Here is a 6,000-nt window from a genome sequence, read left to right on the forward strand (position 1 = left end):
AGGGCTACACCCTGCAATTCAATCACATAGGGTCATACCCTGTAATACAAACTATAGGGCCACGCCCTGCTCTACGTGCACAACAGTTTTCTTACCTATGTCCCAAGCTTCCTAAGCACCAAAATCCCGAGAACAGTCCTCTAGTCCAAGCCTCGCTGAAAACCTAGTCACAATGAATTGACCAAAAGTTATCCATCAAGCTCTAATCCATTAAATTACTTTGGAATGTAATTTTAGTCTCTGAGACCTTGAATTCTATCAATCCGAGTGATAAATCCATCTCGAGCCTTAAATTTTGGGTTTCCCAGCCCAAAACCAACAGGAGGCCCAAACATTGAACTAGGGCTGCGACCCTGCAAGGAGACACGGGCCGCGGCATGCCCTTCCTAGGGTCACAGCGCTCCTCAAGAACAAAGGCTTCCCTAGGCCTCCATGCACACACGGGCCGCAGCATGCCCAGCCTTGGGCTACGGCTCGCACCCCCAAACCCAGAAAACCTCCATTTTTCTTAAGTTTCCTTCGAGCCTAAACCCCAGTTTTCATAATTCAAGCATCATTTAAACCCATAACAACGTCTAGAATTCATATTCCCACAGTCTAATCATCACAGCTAAACCTCTGAACAATTCACACTCTCATATAACAGCCAAATTCAGTTCAAATATAGCTAACAAGATCAAACTCCATGAAAGGTTAAGTTCTTAGTAAAACCAGCAGAATTTAAGCTTAATAACCCAGTTAAAATCTTACCTCTGCAATATCTACACTCTTGAGCTACCTTCCCAAGTTCCAAGCCTTAGATTTATGAATTCCTAGCTTAAATCCCTTAGAATTTTCTTCAGCCTTCAAGCATCCAAAGAGAGAGAAAGAAACCGATAGATTGAGAAGGAGTCTTCTATTTTATTCCAGTGATTTCCCAAGGGTTCTCTAAGCTAAGTATTACCCTTGCCAAATGACCAAACTGCCCCTTAAACCTATCCTCAACCCTTAAGTGACCCAAGGGCAATTTTGTCAATTGTCGTGTCTTGCTAATCCCCCGAGTGTTCCTATAAATCCACGTTTAACCCCGACAAGTCCAAATGATTACTAAATTCCTACCTGTTACTCAATAAATTCCAAACACATATTATATTCCCAAAATACCCCAGGCTCCTCCCGAACCGGGCATTTGACCACGTTATGACTTTCTAGCTAAACCCCTCCTTAGGATTGTCTCGGATCGTGCATCACAAATATATCACCACTAACACATGGTAAAGATCACAATATACACAAATATTGCATTTATGGCCCTCAGCAGGCTAAAATTACAAACATGCCCCTAACAACCAAATGGGCCCCACATGCATATTTAATTCACCTAAACATGCATTTCTAATCACATACTCATAAAATTGACAAATTAATACAATAAATCAATTATTTCCCTCCAAGCACGCTAATCAAGGCCCTAAGCCTTATTAGCAAATTTGGGACGCTACAACAATCCTCAATCTCGAGCCTTAATGGTTACCCTAGTCACAAGCGACAATGGATAACTATAAAATATACTTCAATTAAATGCTTTGGAAAAAAATACTAGTCTCCGAGTCCTCGAATTCTACTAAACTGAGTATAAGAATTCATCTCAAGCACTTAGGTTTAAATCCCCGAGCCTAAAAAACCAACATTGGCTATGGTTGCCTAGGCGAGCTGTGACCTTGCCCTAAGGGTCGCAATGTGCCTCAAGTCAGAGGTGTCATCCTCTTGCTTCAGGGGGGCGTGGGCTGTGATGCCCATGGACAAGGTCATGGCGCGCCCCGTGAACCAAGATATTCTTGGATTTTTTCCATATTTCCCAAACTCACAGCCCTAGAATTCAACCCCAAATATGTAGTCAAGCCAAACTAGGTCCAGAACTCCCAATATTACCTCATAATCAATACACAAACAGCCTATAACACTAGTTCATTCTCCCTTAAATCCCAATTCAGAAACCAACCCAAGCACCCCTAAACGAATCCAAACCCAACCATAATTCAACAATTATAATCTAAAGTCTTACCTTACTTGATAGCTTAATTCCTCGGCAATTCCTTGGCAGTTCCTAGCTTAGTTTCCCCCAGATTTCTAGCTCAATTCCCATTTTTTCTTCAAAAACTTCCTTCAACCTCAAAGAACTCCAAAGGGAGAGAGAGAGAATGTGAAAGCAAGAGAGAGGGAGGGTTTGAGGAGTTTCTAATGATTCTGGATACCTTCTAGTGTCTCAACTAAGTATATCCCCTAACTAAAAAAGGACGAAAATGCCCCTAAAACCAACTCAACCCTCTAATTGTTCTTTGAGGGTAAAATGGTCTTTTGCCCCGTTTCCCGCTAATTCCCCAAGTCGTCCTACCAATTCCCAACCAATCTCGACATACCCAACTAATTACCTAATACTTACCTGTTATTAGTTAAATTCCCAAAATGCCCCTAGGCTCACTCCGAGCTGGGTATCAAACCCCCCTATGGCTATTCTTCTAATCCACTCACTAGCATTGTCTCAAGCCAAATACTGCAAATATATTCCACATAATAATGTGGTCTCAATCATTTACCATGTATAATCACATTTATGCCCTTAACGGACCAAAATTACAAGTATGCCCTTACAAACAAGAACGGGCCCACATGCATATTTAATACTCATAAACATGCATATAAATGTGATCATATTATCATATTAATCATGCATCCCACATAGTCACCCATTTAATCAATAAATCACACATTTAACCAATTATGCCCTCCCAGCACGCTAATCAAGGCACTAAACCCTATTAGCATTTTTGGGACGTTACAGTGACATTTGTCACATGTATGTTTATTAAAGATCTAAGGTTTTAGATGAATAAAAATAATCATGGATAAGTCTAGGACGTCTAGAACTTTCCCTCAGATGTTAGGATCTTGTACTTCTCAGTCAATATGGTTTAAACAAACTTTAAGTGTGCTTAAAATGTGCAAAAATGTGATTTAGTATATCAGCGTAAGTCAATATATCGCAGCTATAGGGATTGATATATCGCCTATGCTTTTACAGAAAAACATGTTGACCTCGCATGAACAAAACCATGGACTCTCGGGAATATGGTGCAGGTGATATATCGCCTATAGGGGATGATATATCGGCTCCAGTGGCCTAGTTTAAAAATCCTTAGAATCTGAAGCTAGAAACAGCCCTCAACATCTTGGACTTGTTCCTGAACGTTTTTGACCGAGTTTTGGGCATCTGTTGAATGGAAAATATTATTTTTAATCATTTATTTATTTATTTTAATGGGAGTTAGTTTCACTCCTTTAACTCTATAAATAGGACCCTTCACTCAGCCTTTTTCATCATCTTTCAAACACTTTTCAGAGCCTTCAAGATGTTATTTTTGTTCTAGAGAGAAACACTAGGTTTTTGGGGATAAAGCTTTCAAATCTAAGCTTTTCTAAACACTTGGGAAGTAAGCTATTGTGTGATTTCGGTGTTTGAGGTATAGATCAAAGCTCTAAGCTGTCTAAGGTACTCTTAATCTTCAAGTTTAGTTCATTTCCATTCTCCTTATTCTTTTCTTTTAATTCAATCCTAACTCGTTATAATGACTTTGGGTTAGGTGCTCAATTTCTTTGAAACTTAAGGTTTTTGGTAAGTTTTACTCTAATGGTTTAGATCTTCCCTTCATCTTCTTTTCCCTAGAGAACTTATGGCTTCTTTATTTTTGGTTTTAGGAGTTTCCGATCCCACACTTGTCTCCAATATCCAAGATTTTGTAAGGAAAATTAGGTGGTTTAGTTTATGACCTAGTTTATGTTTTGTATGACCTTACATTTTAGGTACAATAAAGGGGTAAGTGTGTCTGGACCTAAAGTGTCAAATGTTGTATGACAGACTTATGTCTGGTAGGCTCGGATTCCAAAATTTTATGAGAGACCTAAGTTGATGTCTATTGTATGACAAACTTATGTCTGGGGCTTAATTGCCACCCCTATATAAGCACTTATCTTTTTATTATATCTAACTTGTTATTATGACTTGTGACCTATGATTATGGCCTATGACCTATAGTTATGATTATGACTTAGGACTATGAACTATGATTTATGATTATGACTTAGGCTATGATATGACTTAGTGTTTTATGATGTTGTATGATTAGTACAAATAATTTTTTTTATGACTCTTGTGAAATTTATGATATGTTTAATTATATGATTATATGGCTAACTCTTGTGTGTATTTTCCTTACTGGGCTTAGAAGATCACCCCTTATGTTGTTGTTTCAAGCAATTAAAGATAGAAAGGCCGGTGGTGAGTGGTACCTAGGAACTTCATCATGTACTCGTGGGGACCATATAGTCGAGGAAGATCAAGCAGGCCTATTTTTATTAGAGCATGTTTCTTGTAAAGTTTTATTTAATGTTGCTCATTTTAGTATGTTAAAGAAAATTATTTTATTTTTGTAAAACCATGGATCCATTTACTTATTCTAAATTTTCATTCAATAAAATAGCAATGTTTATGTTTATGATCCAACACTCTATTCTCAATAATTTATGAGAAATTAGGGTGTTACAACATATAAGGAACACAAGGGCCCTTTGGATATTTTGTGCTCTAAATTTCCCTAAATTTTTAACCTATATTTTTTAAATCTCCAAGCTTAATTATATAAATTAATTTGTGACCGAAAATAAAATTTGTCACAATATCCAATAATTTTGTCAATTTATCACATATTAACCAAAATGCACTTAAGGGTCCGAGCAAGAAATTTTCATTCTTATGCCCGATTAATTGGAATTCAAACCTCAATCAATTCTCTTAAAATTTATTGGCTCAACTATAAATTTCCTAGTTTCTAAAAAGATAATATTTGTATGCCATAGTATTTCCTATTTTATTTAATTCGAGATTTTTCTCCCATTAGGGTTTACCCCTTGGTCCGAGACTAGTCGTTCTTTGCATAAAATTCGATCATTTACCAAATCACCACGACAGCTATAAAAATTCACGAATTATCACAAATTCATATAATATCATTTATCAAAATAATATTCCACATAATTATTCAGCAGCTCGAACCAACTACTAACGTGTGTTCAATACACGGAACGTCACAAAATCAAGCTTGATTGATTTCTTATTCCCCAAATTATTGTCATTAAGATCCTTGACCTATCAAGAAAATGAAGAAAAGGAAACTAAGTCCCTTCCCTTGGCTGGCTGTGACACACACACCCTCACTTGCCCATTTAATTGTCCAATTCCCACTTGCTCACAACTAAAAACTACTAATAGAATTCCAATTCAATTTATCACTTACCCATTATCCTATTTCTCTAATTTCCAATCAATAAAAGATGACAAAAGATTATTAAGGAAAGATCATCCCTTCCTTGTTCACATTCATGCCACCCTCTTTCCCTATTCTTACCATTTGTATTCTAATTTTCTCTTTTCTTAATTAAATAAATAAAGAAACTAAACCATAAATGAATAATAGTCTAGAATAATGCATGGGAACTAACTATTGCATGCTCACCATGCAACCATGCACAAGCACACACACAAGTGCTAGGGTGCATTTCTACTAACCATGCACAGTGGTGCACACAACCAAAACTCAAGAACTCACAAGATAAAACAATTAAATAAAAAAATTAAGAATTTTAATTCACATAATTTCTACCAAAAAATTCAAACAATAAAAGTAAATCCCTAACACTTAACAATTAATAATAAAATATTGCACACAAATTAATAAAATAAAATAAAAAGATCCAAAGCACTATATGTATATAATTTGAAACAGATTATTTCTGGTCCAAAGCCATACTTAGACCCAAAAAGATCATTTCAGACATATCTGCCTATTTCCTACTTATATTGGTGCATATGGGTTGAGTTGGCTGGGTTAACGGTGTTAGGAATATATTTTACGGGATCATAAATATTTTCATGTATGTTTCATATGTTAAACAAATTAACATATA

The sequence above is a fragment of the Humulus lupulus genome, chromosome 4, assembly GCF_963169125.1.
Source record: "Humulus lupulus chromosome 4, drHumLupu1.1, whole genome shotgun sequence".
In the NCBI taxonomy this organism is placed as follows: Eukaryota; Viridiplantae; Streptophyta; class Magnoliopsida; order Rosales; family Cannabaceae; genus Humulus; species Humulus lupulus.